Below are 18,843 nucleotides of genomic sequence, written 5' to 3' on the forward strand. Positions count from 1 at the left end.
AGTGTGACTACTGTCAACAGCTTGTGTTTCCTTTTTGAAGATGTTTACAAGGTTCATTAGACTGGATCTACCTTTTACAAAACCAGTTTGCTGCAGGTCTAGCTTGATGAGATTTTCATTGTCAGTATTAATCAAGTCTGTTATAATCTGTTCCTCGGCCTTAAGGTGAGACTTGCCTGACTGATGGGCCTATAGTTTCTGAGGTCAGTAGCAGGGCCACCTTTTTGGAATAGCATAACCAGTGCTGTAATCCATATTTCCAGGACTGAGCCTGTAGCCATGCTCAGGATACATCACTTATGGAGAGGTAGCACCAGGGCATGTTTAGCACTACTTGACCAATAGCCCGATATATTTATCTGGACCCAAGGAGGTAGTGTTCTTGGACAGCACTTTCAGTACTTGTTCTTTAGTGGTGATGGGATCATTTGAAAGAGACAAGGGTCATAAGTCTTTGTATAGTCAGTTCAGGATATTTTGTACTAGATTTACATGCTAGTATATTGGCAATGTCCACGGGTCCTATTATTTATTTATTTATTTTTAACCAGTATTAGCTCTGTACATTGTTGGATATTGTTTTTTTTAGTTTTCTAATATAACTAAACAAAATATTTGTAATTGCCCTTGGCTTTAGATGCTAACCTGAATTCATGAGCTGTCTCAGTAGATCTAATAGCCTTTTGTAAATTCTTGGTCAAATTCCTAACACTTTTCTTGACTTGGGAATCTTTAGATCTGTTGTTGTTTGAAATTTACCATTGTATTTGGATTTGGATGAGACTGACAATTCTATACATTTATTTATGTAGTTATAAAACTCCTTTGTAAATCTGTCTGCTCAGGCGATGTCTAGGGTAATGATTTTATAAATACATTTTGCAACATAATTTTAGAATTTGAGGAGATATGTGCACTTAAAAGTTTCTGAATTCCAGTATATTAGTTTCAGGAAGTTTAGGTAGTTGAGGGGGAAAGGTAACTAGCTTATGGTCTGACTTAATTGGAGAGGGAGTTCTGCATGATGATGCTACATTTTAAGTACCAGTTCAAGAATATTTTGTCCTCTTTTGTAGTTAGTAACAATCTTGCCCATTAAGTTTTTTTTTTATTAGATCTAAAACCTTCTGTGCATTTCCTACATTGATGGAGTAGGTGCTTCATTCAATTGATGGGTAGTTAAAGTCTTCCAGAATTAGGCAGTTGTTATTTTAGGCAGTGTGAAGAAATTAGACACTGTCATCTGTGCTAGCACATCTGGCTGAAGTTTTATACATAATTTCAGATTAACCTGTGTAATATATGCCAGCAATTCTAGCTATGATATTGTTAATAAATTCTTACATGTTGAGTAATACTCTGTTTGTACAGGATGTTTAAAAAGTTGAACACTGTTCTGTTAAATGTCTAACTTTGCATGTTTGTACAGGAGAATCTAAATGCAGACTGTCTCAGAGTCAGCTGAGATGTAATCAGAACGTGTTCAGATACTCTGTGTTTGCTGTCAGAGACTAAAAGACAGGAAGGAACTTTAAAAAACAGCTGTTTGTTGATTTTCAAAGAGTGAAATGAAAATAAGAACTGGAACAGTTAAGACAATTAACCTAGCTTATAAAATGGCTTCTTCACCAATGGTAATGGGTCTGGACATTTTTCGACAATGATACCATGGCATTTTAACACAAAAGAGGCAGGTGGCAATGACTTTGTTAATATTAACTGTAATATGGTTGTAAATCTTTCTGGATGTATTTTGTCAGATGAACAATTTGCTGCTTTGAATTTAGGGCTGAAATATGTCCCTATTGTGCTACCTAGGAAATGTTTTAAATCAGGAAAGTTTTAGTTTTGTTCGTAGGTTGCACCTTAGGGTTTTTTATGCTAATGGTGATGTTAAGTTACCATGTACTGATGTTTCTATGGAAGAAAATTTTAATTCTTGTTTTTCAGATTTGAATATGTCTATGGAACATGTGGAAAATAATGCTTATTTTTCTATTGACACTTCTGTTGTGCCTATGAAAAGCAGATATATTCCCCCTTATTCTAATGAAAAAATATGCATTTTAATTCAATGTTAAATTTGCCATGTATGAAATGTGTGATAAGTTGTTATATAATAAGAACAACATTTGTTATAATTTGACATTGAGAGTGGAAAGCTCTAAAAGAACTGCAAGAAAGAAGGGATTTAATTATAAAGCCATCGGATAAGGGAAATAAAATAGAAATAGTAGCAATGCCTTTTCATCAGTATCACAGAATGTGCTTGGCGCATTTACAGAAAAAAGATGTATATGAAAACACTGATATGAAAAGTTATAAACAAGCTATAACTAAGTTTCAAGAACTGCTACAAAAAGGTGTGAGGCTAGGGTATTTTACAGATGATGAAGTATGTAAAAGATTTAATAGTGAAGGTTGTATTCTAGCTACATTTTATTGTTTCCCTAAACTGCACAAAGACATGAATAACCCACCAGGATGTCCCATTATTTCAGCTTGCAAATATTTCTTACATGGAGTTGGGCTTTTGTTACATAATATTTTTTACCATATGTCTTGATAAGTCCATCCTTTATTAAGGATAGTTTTGATTTTTTGGATAAGATTTCTCATGTTAAGTGGAATAAAAACATGGATAGCGTTGGATGTTAAAAGTTTATATCAATTCAACATAAGGGTAGACTTCATGCTATAATATAGTTTTTGGGGAATAGCCCCTTAACAAGTTATTTGGTTGATTTGACTTATTTTTGTTTAAGTAATAATTTTTTAGATATAATAATGAAATTTTTAGACAAAAACATGGAACAGCCATGGGGGCACCATTCACCCCCATGTATGCAAACTTATTCATGGCTTATTTTGAATTAGTGTGTTTGTATAAATGTAATTTTGTTAAGAATTATGCAAAATATTATTTTCATTTTATAAATGATTTAATTTTTATATGTGAAGGGGTAAGAATGAAATTTTGCAGTTTGTTGCTGATTTACAACAAAATACATTCAATTTGCCTTTTGATGGGTTACAATATGGAACCCAGGTCTCCTATCTAGATGTGACACTTAAGGGTTTGGATAATGGCAAAATTTGTACTGGGGTACATAGGAAATTCTTAGATGGAATCCAGTACCTGTGTGCTACTAGTTGTCATCCCCCCGTGTTCTATCATCTTTGCCATATGGTGAATTTTTAAGATTATCTAGAATACGTAATGTTGAGACAAATTTGTTGGAAGAAATATATAATACTTCCATTATGTTTTATAATAGAAGTTATAGTAGGAAAGCAATAGAAGAAGCTAAGCAAAAACTTTTTATGTTAAAATCAAAAAACAATGTCAGTGATAGGTTGTGGGTCAATGGGGGCGTAGAGAGAATAGTGGAAACAAGAATGAACAAATATATTTTGTTAGCACATATAACATTCAAAGTGAAGAAGTTAGTAGTATCATAAGATATTATTGGCATTTTCTCCACAAAGATGGGTATTTTAGTAAAATTTTGAGTAAGCACCTTATGATGTCATAAAAACGGGGAAGAAGTTTAAAGGACATGCTTGTTCATGGAAATTTTGTCTTACCAAAAAGTAACTTAAGTGTTTGCCCAACATCTATGGACACTTATAAATACAACAGTTGTTCTATTTGCAAATATATAATATGTTCCTTTGAATATATGAATAATATCAAATATGTACCAAGGGGACATTTTTCATATAACAGCAAGGGGGTTATTTATGCCTTAAGATGCCTATGTGGTTTCTATTATATTGGTGAAACAAAAAGAAGTTTTAAAGTGAGGTTAATGGAACATATCAGGGATATAAAAAATCAAAAAGAAGACAAGATTTTGGCATGTCATTACAGAGATGTACATGGCAATGATTTTTCTATGCTTCAAGGTTAGATTTTAGAGCAAATATTTGGTGAAAATGATGATGAAATTCTTTTGAAAGAAAAACTGTTATACAAAGAGTCTCCCCCAGATTCAGCAAGCAGCCATGCAGGAATAAGTTATTCCTGCACAGAAGGGACTGTTCCTGTTCAGCATGGCAGTGCACCATGCATATATATGAAGGCTATAAAACGGACATGGTTCCATGTATGAGCACAGTAGGTGTGTCTGAGAGCCAAGCTCTCGCAATATACATGCTCCCTGCACTCGAGAATTGCCTTTTTGCAATTTAAAATGAGTGAGAATGCTCTTAACACCCCCAAACCATCAGGATAACAAATCTGGACAAGGCCATAAGGGACAATTGTCCCTACCAAGACAAAAGTTGTGAGAATAACACATTTAGCATAATCACATAACTCACACCTCCCAACCCGTCAGAGTAAGGAATATGGACAAAGCCAAAAGGGGCAATCGTCCCACAAAGCAAAAAGTTGATTGGATATTCTAAAGGGTAAACATAATAAAACACAACAAATACATTTTTTTACACATGCAATAAAGTTTAAGTGTAGCTGTGTGGGTGTGCTTGTTGCTTAGCAATGCTTAGTCCAGCTTAAACAGCACAAGAAGTTAAATAGCAAGACACAACCAACAGTACTGCAATAGTGTAGTAGTTAGAGTGTATGCTTTGCATGCAGCCATTCCTGGTTTGGTCCTCACTGTAACCAATTTGCATTTTACATCTGAAACCAATACATAAACATTTTTTTTAATAATTAGCTACTAAATAACATACATTTGTTAACCAGCATACTGTAGTAGGTCCAGATGTGAGGTGCCAGTTTAATAAAGATGTGAAACCCTCATTTAAACACAAGTGCTTCATACAGTATAGTCACACATGAATAAATGTAATGAAAGTACATTGGGGGGTGTCACGGACAGTAAACAAATTTATAATATGTAATGAATGATGAGTCAAACCCATACAGCAGATAGTTTATAAAATAAGAAAATAAGCAATGCTAAGCATTGCACAGCTTTGCTGACTGGGTGCAAGCATTGTGTACATATGAATACTAAGAAATGAATAGCCCAGCTAAGTGGATTTGCCCATTGGTAAGCAATGCTGAACCTGCCCCTTTAAGCACTGCCAGCCTTAGCTAAGCAGGTTTGCACCCATAGCTTAGCTTAGCTCAGCATATTCAAAACCGTCCAATCACAGCAAAGGATGGGAAATCGAACATATTTAAACCCCTCAGGCAGGAATACAGCTTATAACTGGTTGTAGCTTCCCACTGTAGGCAGTATGGCAGGAGTTGGTGAGGGCATGCGCTTCCAGGTGCAGCGCTTGGGCATACAGGAGTCCAAGGTCATGGTAGGACTCTTGGTACAAAACCATGATGAGAGACTGCTGCAGGGCCAGTACCAGGGCTCCCAATATAAAGCGGAAGCCTGGGACTGTCTCGCCCATGATCTCACCAGTGTCACTGGTATCACTCAGACTGGTGAGTAGGTCCGGCACCACTAAGCTGACTTGAAGTGCAGGAAGAGGGAGCTCTTGGATGAGTGGGCCCAAGAAGCAAGGCAGAGGGGGGATGTCCCAGCAGTGTGTAAGTAGTCATACCAATAACTGTTTACTAATGTCCAGCCTGTGTATGTGATGGATAGGTATGCCTAACTATTTCTCTATTTCCCTTACAGCTGCAGCTGAGGAGGCTGTGAATCAGGAAGCCCATGCTGGTACACTAGAAAGGCTGCATCATGAGGCTGGTGAGTAACAATCCTGCTTGTAGTAGTCATACCAAATAAATATAAAGTAGTAGAAAGTCACCTGGCAGTATAAAAACTATGTATGGGTTGTACTGAATAAACCAGACAATATGACAGTAATAGTCCCATATAGGTCATATTTAAATAAAATTGTAACTGCCTAACAATAAAGTTCTAAATCCTGGACTGGTTGTATTTACTCTGGTATTGTATGGCATTTAGTGTTGCATTCTCTGAATAGTAATGTGTTAACCACTGTTACCCACACTGTGCTACATAAAAAAAAAGTCTAGAGATGTCTGTATAAGACTGTTGTAAGTACAAGATCAGATTGTACAACCAAGAGAGACTTAAAGAGAAAACACTAAAGGATTAGACAGCAATACCCAAATAGCACACTCTGATGAAACTTAAATTGTTGTATTTTGTGCAGACACAGCCATAGTTTGAATCCTGGGAGTGGTAATAAGCTGTATGCATAATCATACCTCTCAATTGCACAGATTTTTGCAGAATGCCCAGATAATTGGCTCATATTTTCTGCCTGTTAGTCTGTCCCCCCAGCAAATCAGTGGGATAATCTCAGAATTGTAGTCACTAAATAATGACATACATTTGATTTTCAGACCTCAAAACCTTCAGAAAGTGTATATTAAAACAAATCATATTACTCTAGCAATTCTCCAAGTTTATGAGAGCAATATTCAAAATATGTCCCTATTTGTACCTCCATTTTGTCAAGCTTTGTCCAGAGTGTGTGCATTAAGAGATTGAGAGGTATGTGAATAATATTAACTAGGAATCTGGAAATATGTATAGAAACAGTCAGGTAGTGTTAACAAACATTCCCCCCCACAGGTCTGTCAGATAAGAAAACTTAACTGCCTGGAAAAAATATTTAAATCCTAGACTGGTAGTGTTTACTTTGGTATTGTATGGCCTGACATGTAGCATTCACCAACATCTGATATCAGAATAGTACTGTTGTGTCAACCACTGTTTCCCACACTGTGCTACATAAAAATATGTCTATGAATGTCTGTATAAGACTGTTGTAATTACAAGATCAGATTGTACAACCAAGAGAGACTTAGACAGAACACTGAAGGAATAGACAGCAATATCCAAACAGCACACTGACAAAACTTAAACTGCTGTATTTTCAGCAGACACAGTCATGGTTTGAATCCTGGGAGTAGTAGTAATTGGCTCATATTTTCCGTCTGTTCCTCTGTTCCCCTGGCAAATCAGTGGGATGATCTCAGAATTTTAGTCACTAAATAATGACATACATTTGATTTTCAGACCTCAAAACCTTTAGAAAATGTATATTAAAACAAATCCCATTACTCATGCAACTCTCCAAGTTTATGGGAGCAATATTCAAAATATGTCCCTGTTTGTACCACCATGTTGTCAAGCCTTAGCCAGAGTGTGTGCAGTAAGATATTGAGAGGCATGTGCATAATATTAACCTGGAATCCTGGGATATGTGTGGAAACTGTCAGGTAGTATTAACAATCATTCTCTCTACAGGTCTACCAGGTAAGAGATGTAGATATTTTAGCTATAAGACAGTAGAAGTATGCACTGTGTACAAACATACCAGTGCCCAAACCAAGGCCATTGCATATTGTAATAATACCTGTAGAGTAATGATTACAGCAATGATCATTAAAGTTGTGAGTACTGCAAGGATATATAAGTTGATAATTGACATCCTCCCCCCACCATATCTGCAACAATAATCTAAACACACAAATCAATGGGTATGTTTACACCAAACTTACTGTTGGGGCATATGCCATATTGTTCAACAAATATTGAAATGTATTTCTATTAATGTTCCACGTTGAAATACTATGATTGGTGGCTTGTTGCTATCAATGTACCCTGCATGCCATTGTAATGGCCACTGTGGATCCATATATGCACGTGTTCTGTTTGCTATGCAGCTGTTCCAAATCTGGTGTTTTGGTTTAATGGGATTATCTATGCATGCTGTTATAACTAATCCTGGATTGTGTTGACTATTACTAACCCACATATGTTCTAAAACTGCAACACCATAGTACATTTGGGAAGGCCGGTCCCAGTGAACCCACCTCTCCCACCTCATCTAGCTGTGGCACCAGGTCCCAGCACATCTGGGATGTACCCTAGGACCTCCTTGTTCACTGGTCCTGCACCACTTTTGGGTGGAACTACCTCAGGGGATTGGGCTCCTCCTCCACTGGGAGCAGGTGAGGACAGGATCCTGTAACCTGAAGTCAGGTCTGGGGATTGGTGCATAGTGAGCACCAAAGGGAGTTTGGAGATTTACTACACCAGCCTGAGGGCTGCCTGGTGCATTTAGAGGATCAGCCTGCCCCTCCTGCTCAGCCCCCAGCACAGCCACCTTCGGGGCTGTGAAGGTGCAGTGGTGACTGCCATGGGTGGGGACCTCAGTCCCACTGTTTCCATTTGAGGGCCCATGGGCTTCTGATTTCCAAACACCCCTTCCCATCCAAGGTGTTTACCCCCACATGTATCATATACCACCCCTATATGCTGTCTTGTCTGTCTTCCTACCCAACCTACCTCCCCAAATATACCTACTATCCTTTCCCAACATCCCACTCTCACCTTAAAAAAGGGCAATCTGTTCCCCCCCAAAATTTTGCTCCATACATTGTTGTCCATTTTGCACGTGTCCACTGGACACATGTAATCTGGTCTAATTGGCTTCACAACACATTATTGTTGTCCTCACCCCTCTTTCAGGGATTTGAGTGTCCAAATTTACCTCCAAATTCAGTATATATGCACAGCTGTTGCTGTAGAAGAAATGGACAGCTATGGACCTTCCTACACCCGTCCAGCACATCCCTAGCTACTTTCCCTATTGTCTTTCCCTCTTTGTGCCCCCTTTTTCAACACTTTCCTACCACCCCTTTTTTTCTTTTCTTTTAAAGAAATTAGCATGGGCGTAAGCAGAAATAAGCACTTTTAAACAGTAGCAAGTGGGTCTAAGCCTATTTGCATGGTGCTAAGCAGTGCCTACACAGATTAAGCACTTTCAGGCTGTCTGTAAGCATATTTAACTGGAAGTTAGCATTGCTTATCATCACGCAAATCCACTTATAAGTGCTTAAAAGTGCCTTAATCACTCTGTATCCAACAGCCCTTGTTCTGCACAGCAACAAAATAACCAGCCCTTGTAAGTCTTGAACCCAGGACCCTGCACACCATAGGCACAACAAGTTAGCACTAAGCTATTTGAGCTGTAGATAAATGTGATGTTTTCTTAAACATATCATGTAGCACAGTCATTCATCAGTAGGGAAATGTATTTATATATGTATATGTATGCATGTATATATATATATATATATATATATATATATATATATATATATATATATATATATATATATATATATTGCATTCTGACATCAGATCCACAGTCTGAACCTCTCACTGCAAAACATCTGACCAAAGGTACTGTAAATGGGGGTGAAGGGGGCCCAAAATAGGGATTTCTTGTAATTATTGCCATTATCCCTTACTCCACAGCTGAACTAACCTGCCTTGCAACAAATTAACCAGCGCTTGCAAGTTTTGAACCTAGGATCCTGCACAACATAGTCACAACAAGTTATCAGTAAGCTATCTCAGCTGTAAGATGTTGGGATGATTTGCCTAACATATCATGCAGAACAGTCAGTCTACCATAGGGAATATACAATGTGGAAGCACTCAACAATGCATACACACACACACACACACACATATATATATATATATATATATATATATATATATATATATATATAGATATATATATATATGGGTCTACCTGAGATGATTGACAAGCCATTTGATCAACTTTCATTTGGTCGACAATTCATTTGGTTGACAGGCAGATTTGCCCCCCTCCCCAATGTTGTGCGACCCTGGAGTTGATATATATAGTTAGGGGGGTGTGGGGGGCAAAGCCCCCCACATAAAACTGTTTGTCGACCAAATGAACTATCGACCAAATGAGTGTCGATCATATGGCCTGTCGACCATGTGGTAGGGATCCATATATATATATATATATATATATATATATATATATATATATATATATATATATTCACACACACATATATAAATACTTATAGATATATATATAAAGAGAGTATATATAGAAGGAGCACAGCATATCAAACAGCCATTATTCCTACAGTTGCCACCTTTTCAAATGGTCAGTGTCTGATTCTTTCCTACAAATGAGAATTATTGCATGAAACATATACCCACACACAATGCAAAGGACATGACACCACACTCAGTTTGCATACATATAAATGTTTATTTGTGTACTATTTCAGTTGTTTATGGCATTTCTTATAGCATTTAGGTGTTTGAAATACATAATAACTGATGAATGCACCTCTCAAAGAAAACATGATACAGTAATCTCAAAAATATAGCATACTTGCTTTCTAGGCTAAAGCCTTCAAGTAGTACAACAGTGAAAAACACACTTGCCTTGAAGATGAGAATCAATCAACACTGAATTACAGATGTAGTTCAATAGCCTCCAATTACACTCTGTACTAAAACTCCTAGGGGGAAAAGTATCAGTTGTCACAATGTAAATGTATCCATTACATAACAATGCTCAACTTAAAACATCACTATCACACTGACAAACAGAACTGTGTGCAAGACAGTAAGATCTAGCCCACCGGTGTTCCCATGGTGAAACATAGGTTCATAGGTAGGTACTAGGCTATCGGCCCGAGGGCCTATGTAAGCCTAGCCAACAAGGTTCCCTGGCTTACGCCACCCAAGAAAGTTATTTTCCTGTGCCACTGTCGAGCAGAGACACAGAAGTGATCCCCGGGGTGTATTTCCTATTTCCCATCCACTCATCAAGATTTTTCTTGAAGAGTGCTATTAAAGAACTTTGCTTGACATAGATGGATAGCCTGTTCCAGAGTATGGAAAGTCTCTGGGACAGGAATCTATCCCTCAAGCATGTCCTGTTTATTGTGGTGACAAGGTTTAGGTCCCTAGAGTGTGTAGCTCAGCGGGATTGGGATTTCTTTAGGTGTAGCATGTCCAACAGCTCTGGGTTTGACATAGCTTTATATGTTAGGCAGAGATCACCTCGGAGTAGGTGATATGCTACGGAGTAAAACTGGAGGTTTTTGAGGTGGTCAGTGTAGGGCATTTGTTTGAGGCCAGTAATCCTCTTTCTGGGGTACTTCTGTGGCCTTTCCAGCTGCTGCAGACGTTTTGTGAGGTACATTCCAAAAGGGGCGTTGAACTCTATAATGGGTCTAATGAGTGTCGAGTAGAGGGGAATAATGACCTCTTTTTTCCTGGATGAGAACCCTTTTATAATGAGGTGTGCCATGTAGAAGGACTTCCACACTACTGTGGTGATGTGACTATCAAAGGAGAGACTACTGACCACCTGGGTCCCAAGGTCTCATCATGCATTCGGTGTTAAGTAGATTGCTGCCTATGTGGCAGTTCATGGGTACAGAGTTTTTACCAAAGAGGATGACACTGCACTTTTTGGCATTGAGCTTGAGGCCATGGCTCTGACACTAGGCATCTGTCTCAGCGAGGCCCTTCTGTAGGATGTCCACATCATTTGGGGACTTGACTATGGCTCCTAGTTTGCAGTCATCTGTGAACTTCGCTAGCCAGAGGCCTTCTGTGTTAGCCTGTACTTCAGAGAAGTAGATACCAAACAGGAAAGGTCCCAGGACAGAACCCTGTGGTACTCCACTTGTCACTGCTTTGAGGTCAGATTTGGAGTCTGCAACTTTTACAGTGTGGGTTCTGTCAGTGAGCCAGTTGGCAACCCATCTTGTGACATAGGGATTTATACCTAGTTTAGCAAGTTTAGCTATAATTCCAGAATGGGGGTGGTGTCGAAAGCCTTGGCGAGGTTAAGATAGGCTGTGTAAACCACCTTACCCTCATCTACGGCTTTGGTAACTGCCTCAAAGAAGTCGATCAGGTTCAAGAGGCATGATCTGCCTTTCACAAACTTGAACTGGGTGGGATCTAGAGTTTGGAGGTTACCAATGTCTTTGTTTATGAGTTCCATGATGATACGTTCCATGGCCTTGCAGACCAGGCTCGTCAGGCTAATAGGTCGATAGTTCCCGGATCAGTGGTGGCTCCCCCTTTGTGAAGTGGGATAACTGTTGCTGTGCACCATTCAGTGGGTACAAAGCCTGATGCAAGGCTATTATTAAACATGGTGCTTAAGTAGGGGAGCCAGTGTGTTCTGAAGTACGTGTAAAATGCAGCTTGGGATGTTGTCCGGTCCCATGGTTGCTGTGTTTTTGGCTTTAGAGAGTGCAGATTTTACCTGCATAGTTGTGATTACAGGGGCTCTGCATTCTTCCTGTATAGATATGGGCCCTTTAGGGTGTGAGAGGGGGGTAAAGTTAGCACTGAACCTATCTGCCAGGATGTTGGCAATATCAGTTGGTTCTGTAATTTTCATGCCTTTGTACTATAACTCAGAGCAGATATGGGTGTTGCCATTGATATTCTTGAAATAGCTATAGAATGCTTTGTGGTTGTCCTTGGAATTAGTGGCGATTTTGGTTTCGTAGCTAGCTTTGGAGGATCTTATAAGGGATCTCAGCTTCTTACTGAGGCTGACCAGGGAGCTCCTCCACTCATGGGATTTTACTCTCTTTTGCAACAGTTTCTTCCTTCTGTTGTACAGTTTGTTTATGGCAGGGTACCACCAGATTGGCTTCCTTTTTTGGAGGATAGCGTCTCAGTTCTGTTTGGGATAGCATGATCCATGCACTCATGTAAGTGCTTATAGAGTGCATGTGTGTAGGATTCAGCTGTTGTAACTGTATTGTTCATCTGCATGGGTGTTGTGAAGTTCACCACTTCTGTCTTAAGAAGCATGAATTTGGCTTTGGAGAAATTTTTTACTGTGGTTTCCTTAATGGGGGTGGGGGCGGGATGTGGATATCAAGGGTGATTAGCTTATGGTCGGATCGGACCAAAGAGTAGTTGACTTCAGGTGTGGAACACCGGTCACTCATGTTGGTAATGACTAGGTCTAGGATATTGTTGCCCCTGGTGGGGGTGTGGATAAGTTGATCCAGAGCATTGCGTTTATGAATTCCAGAAAGCGTTGAGCTAAGGAGTAGGCACATGAGTAGTTTTCCCAGTTAATGGCGGGGTAGTTGAAGTCGTCCATTATTAGGGTGTTTGGTTGAACCCTAATATTTTCCAGTACATAAAGAAGAGGAGTGGGAATCCTGGGGCATGGTGGGGGATCTGTAGCAAGCTACAATTTGGATTGCAGTTTTGCCCAGAGTTAGTTGCACTTGGATAATCTCGGATGCATTGTGCTGAGCAACTAGCCTGGAGGTGTGGATATCCTTAATGAATATGGACACACCTTCACCTTTGGTGTTTCAGTCCAGGTTACATGGTCGAAAAGTGTGGTATGAGTTATAGCCTGGTAGTGCAGGGGTGCTCTCTGGAGCCTTGAACCTGGTCTCTGTCACTGCACAGATATCGATGTTCTCCATTTTAAGGAGTGCCTCGAGTGAGTGCATTTTGAGATTTAGACTTCTAGCATTGAGTAGCATTACCCTCAGTTTTTTCTTGCCTGTTCCTGTTATGGTGGTGAATTTGTTATTTGAACCTTGCCTAAAAAGGCACTAAAGGGGCAGCAAGAGCCTTAGCCAGTATCCAGAATCCCAGGGGAGACAGGTGCAGGCCATCTATGGCAAAACATTTTGGTCTGTCGACCATGTCATCCCAAGCAGACAGATACTGAATCCCCTTAGAATGACACCAGAAGCTTAAGCAATTGTTGAAGTCAATCATTTTATCCTTGTACTGCGGTATCATTCTGGGTGATGGCAGAATGCTACTCAGGGCTAGGGTCATACCTGCCTGGGCTACAAGATTGGAGAGCTCTTCCATGTCTCTTTTCATGTAGTCCAGGGAGGTACGTCTCAGGTCATTCACACCAACATGGACAATGACAGAGTCATATTTGTACTTGTGGAGTGACCTGAGTGCGTGGGTTTTGTGGCGGATCCTGGCACCCGACAGGCAGCTGACAGTAACCTTCTCCTTGTTTAGCCTGGTGAGTGGGACATCAGTGTGCCTGACTATAGAGTCACCTATGACTAGTGTGTTGGGTACGTTGTTTTGCCTTATTGGCTGTGGTTGAGTGGCACACTGAGTCTGTGGGCTGTGTCATTTGGGTTGTGTTGGGGGATGGAAGTTGCTTGGGTTTCTGCTCTGGAGGTCTCTGTTGATTAGACAGATTATATGTAGAGCCTCAGCGAATGTTTTTTTGTTACTATGTGTGGATTTTGGTGGTGTAGATTTAGTGAGACTATGTGATGAGTGTGTTGTGGTGCAAATGTTTACCTTCTCATGACTGTCAAGTTCATTCTTGGGTGGAGAGAGCTTTACCTCCAATTTGGCTAGATAAGTGCATCTCTCACAGGTTGTAGTGTTGGGTGGTAGGAGGAGAGGGTTGTCTGTGTACATGAGGCAATTTCTACATTGCTTCAAGATGCCCAGATTCATCAGATAGACAGGAGAGAACCCTGGGAGCTGACCCTTAGACGTGTCTGAATAAAAAAACTATTTTCCTCTAGATAAGTGAGGAAAGTGAGTACAAGAGCTGTTTTTTTCTAAGCAAGTGAGAAAAGTAAGTACAAAAACTGTTTTCCTCTAGGTAATGAGGAAGATTGAGTGCTATAGTAATTAGTAGCTTATTTAGTGCTTACAAGTTCTGAACAAGTGCTGAGCATGAATGAGCAAATTTAAGTGCTAAAACTAAGAATCTGTATCTGCTCTAGATGAGTTACAGGACAGAAACAAGTGCAGATGCAGGCTTTCAAATCAGAAAGTTGAGAGAGATGGAAGAGATTGGCCAAACAGCCAATAACTACAATTTCTGGGCCAGAACCACTCCTTATGTGGTAGACAGGTTACCTAGCGCTTACCACTCCCACTGATAACCTACAAGGCTTCCCTCCAACACAGAAAGGCTTGGGGGGCTCAGAAGCTTGCATAAATTCCTGGATACAGCAAATCTGTATCTGGAACACTAGTTACAGGAAAGGTAGGAAACATGCTTACAATTTTTTTGTACAGCCATATACCTTAATGTTTCTTATTACTGATATCCCTCACATGTTGTTACAGCCTACGTTAAAACATTTAATACCCATTTCCCATAAAATGTCTTACAAGGGCGTATAACAGTGTTTTCCATACACTGACCTCCAGACTGTACGGGGTCACACATGTTTTGTCCAGCTGTAGCCCTCATATATATGGACCCTATCCCACAACTTGTGTGGGAGTCCACAACATCACTGGAATGATAGCAGGAATGTCAGCACTAAGTAGTGATAGATCATTAACTATCTGCCTTCTACTGCATGACATCTGGACAAAGCCTGGTATATAGGTGGAGGACAGAGGATGAAACACAGGGCCATATTTGAACTATTGCTCTTATACACTGTAAAAGTTGCTGGTGTTACAGGATTGGTTGCAACATACCTTTACTCAGAAATATGAAGTCAGAAACACAAATGGATGTTGCCATGTACTGATAGCAATCAATGGAGAGAATGCCACTGATATGTCAGGGACAAGACCTTTGTAGGGAGCAAACAAAACATAACAGCCAATTCTCTGGCCATCATGTGAATAGGCCCACGGTGGAGAGCTATGCAGACAGACTGCATTCCATGCAAAACTAGCATGTAAACACAAATCCTGTAAAACTAGCAGTATTCAGTGCATATAACAGCAATACTCACACACTGTCACTAGGTCTGGAACCTTATACAAACATGTAGTTGGCCTGTGTGCACAAGCCCTGTTGTAAGGGACATAGCTACCTGCTGTCTGTAACACTGCTGCTCACACACAGGAAGGATGTATTTCACACAGGAAAGGTAAAAGGACAACACCCACAATGTCACTGCATACAACAAAATAAAATGTGTATTGCTACTGATTGTTGCATTGCCATGACACTGATATGGGTACTACAGTAGGCATGCATATCACATAGTAATCAGAGAAGTGTACAACTGTGTATGACCCATTGTCCATGCCTACCACTAACAGCTATATCAACACCCATATACACTGGATATCAAAGTGTACACACTCCTGTTGGAATGCTGGGTCTGTGTGCTGTATGCCAGTGAGACCACAATAAGTCATTTCAAAACATTTCTCACCTCAAATGTGACCCATAACCTGTAAAATTCTATTTAAAAAAAACAAAGCTGTTTCATGGAAGCTGAGCAACCACCACTGCCAAGTAAATATGTGATATGATGTTAGAGTACAAAGCAAGACAACTGAATGTTGTAATCATCTCAGCAGGTGTTTACACAACATACCAGTGTTAGGGTGTGCACACACATTCAACTGGCTTACTGTACTGAGGATTACTTCCCATATCCTGGAGGGACAGGTTCATAACCCAGAAACTGCCCATGCTATGGAATAGACTTCCCATACATGTCAATCAAAGCACCTCACTGGTCCTCTTCAAAAGAAATTTTGATGAGTGGATGGGAAACAGAAAATTCAACAAAGGGATCACTCCAGTGGCTTTACTCGACAGAGGCACTGGGAACTAAGGTTGGGTGGCACAATGCCAGGGTAATCCCATGGGCTAGGCTTGTAAAGGCTCCAGGGCCATTAGCCTAGTACACACCTATGAACCTATATGTTTCCACAGGATGGGTTGTTATGTTCCCTATTGAACTGCGCAGGCCAGAGGACACATTATAGGTTGAGATTGTGTTGACATGTGCTTTTGTGGGGGTCATGTTCCAACTGCACAAGTACCATGCATTGTAACAGTGGTGTGTACACTTCATATCCATTTTAGCTATATGGAATCATCAGTACCTAACCTGTGCAACCACCCTCCACCAATGACAGAGTAACCCCCCTTGGTGGACACCACCAAGACACAAAGCACATAATAGGCTGCTATAGTGGCTGTACAGGGACACATAGGTGCAGACTACAACTTGGAAGCAAGTGCACCTCTATCTGTGCAAACATGTAGATTCACATGTGACCTCCTGTAGGGCTGACTATGACTAGAAATTAGACATATGCAAACCACAATGGCTAGTTGCAACCATGTCTACACATATGTACACAGTCGCAGAGCCAGTAACACAAGTCAACCTGTACTGGGGGTAAAGCACACTTCATACACACATGCAATGGATACAGGTAACCTGCATCAGACAGGATAGGTAGGAAAAGTGGCACCATGTCCACAACAGTAGTACAGGGGATATGCACATCACCCCCACTCCTGCCCACATCAGTGGTGAGCATGGACATAATGCCAACTGATGACAACAACAGCATGTCTCCATGGGGCATGAGAACATCACAGTTTGCCTCCTACATTAACACAGACATGTACTCACAGTCCCATCACATACTACAGTCAAACACACTCATGCCACTATCCACACACCATCCACATGGCAGATGGCCACTGTCATCCCTCTATACAGAAATGAATGGTGTGTAGTGGATTATGCCATTAAGTGTCCAACATTGGGGGAACTGGACAGGTCAGGGCCAGGAGTGTAATGCAAGATGTACAAGCCATGATAGCTGGTATAGTCTGGATTATTTGCAAGTAATACCCACTGTTAATGTGCATGTGTACAACTGTATGTCTTCCAGGTAGAATGGCCTGGGAACACCTGCCTGCATACACGCCCCTGGAAAATGATGCTATAATCCAGTTCTTCATAGTCCATCATGCCCTCTTTAGACACAGGGCCCAGGATCTGCAGGAGAGGACTGACCTGTGGAACAAGCTCATACACAGGGTAAACAGTGTTGGCCTGCACATCTGCAGTTATGAGCAGGTGCAGCATTGCTGCACGGATCTGATCAGCCATACCCATCAGCATGATGCTGCAGTTAGGAGGGACCAGCTTGCCACAGGAGGGGTCATGCCATCCAGCCCCACTGACACATGCTGAGGAGCTCCTCGCCAGCCTTGGGGCACCCGCCAGCCAAGCCAGCAAGCTGAAGACAGCATTCTGACAGTGGGGCCACCCACACAATGGATGAGGAGCATTCAGGTAAGGCCACAGGGCACATTAGTAGACCACTGTTGCTTATCCATTTTCATGTGTAAAGTATCAACATGCATCTATCAGATAAGATAGTCTGTTGCCGCAGTGTAGTAATGAACAGATGTGCATATTCTCTAGTATTGTGGGTTTGTACTGTTGTGCTGAAATGCTGCTCCCACCCTGTACTATTGCCACAGGTGTGGCTACTGACATTATGTCTCTCACACAACTATTTAGGTCCCTCTGGTATACAACTGGGGCAGCAGCCTGTAGCTGGTGAGTATGGAGTTGTTTTGTTCAGGTTTGCCAATAGATTGGCCATGTTATGGCCATGCTATTTGCCATGCACACCTGTAACACATCTACCCATAATGCACGCTGTACATGTTTACTTGTTGTTGCTGTTAACTGCACTGCATCACAGTGGTCACCATGGTGGCATATCTGAAGGGTATGTAAGAGTTATGCAGTATACCTAACAGCCTTTCAGTGCAAGATGTGTGGACAGAGATGAACATAATGGTGGGACAAACAGCCTACAGTAGGGACATGTCTGAAACATTACCCTTATGCAGTGGCTACAACAGTGTATACACCAGTATTACAGTATCAACTGTTCATGATCTAAACAATACCACATTCCACACCTTTTACAACCTGTAATGTGATCCTAACATGAGCAAGAATGTGTAATATGGAAACCTATGTTAGGACAACAAATATGGGGAATAAATACCTTAACATACACTGGAAGCATATGTGTGCACACACTCCAAATAACATAGTGTGGAAGAAGCTTGTGAGGTATGGACAGTATTCACTCTTCTTGAGTACAGACCTTCCATCAAGTACAGTGTCACACCAAGTAATAGTCTGCTGTCAAAGAAGTATGCCCATGACATTTGCCCACTCACCTGCAACAGAGGCAGCCGTGGCTTGCACACATCTTACAAACCACAAAATGGATCCCCTATCTGAAAGGTATCACTCAGGAGTGGGAAAAAGTAGCCTTACCTCGCCAC

This window comes from Protopterus annectens, chromosome 6.part0 (genome assembly GCF_019279795.1).
Source record: "Protopterus annectens isolate FY-2018-M chromosome 6.part0, PAN1.0, whole genome shotgun sequence".
NCBI classification, from domain to species: Eukaryota; Metazoa; Chordata; order Ceratodontiformes; family Protopteridae; genus Protopterus; species Protopterus annectens.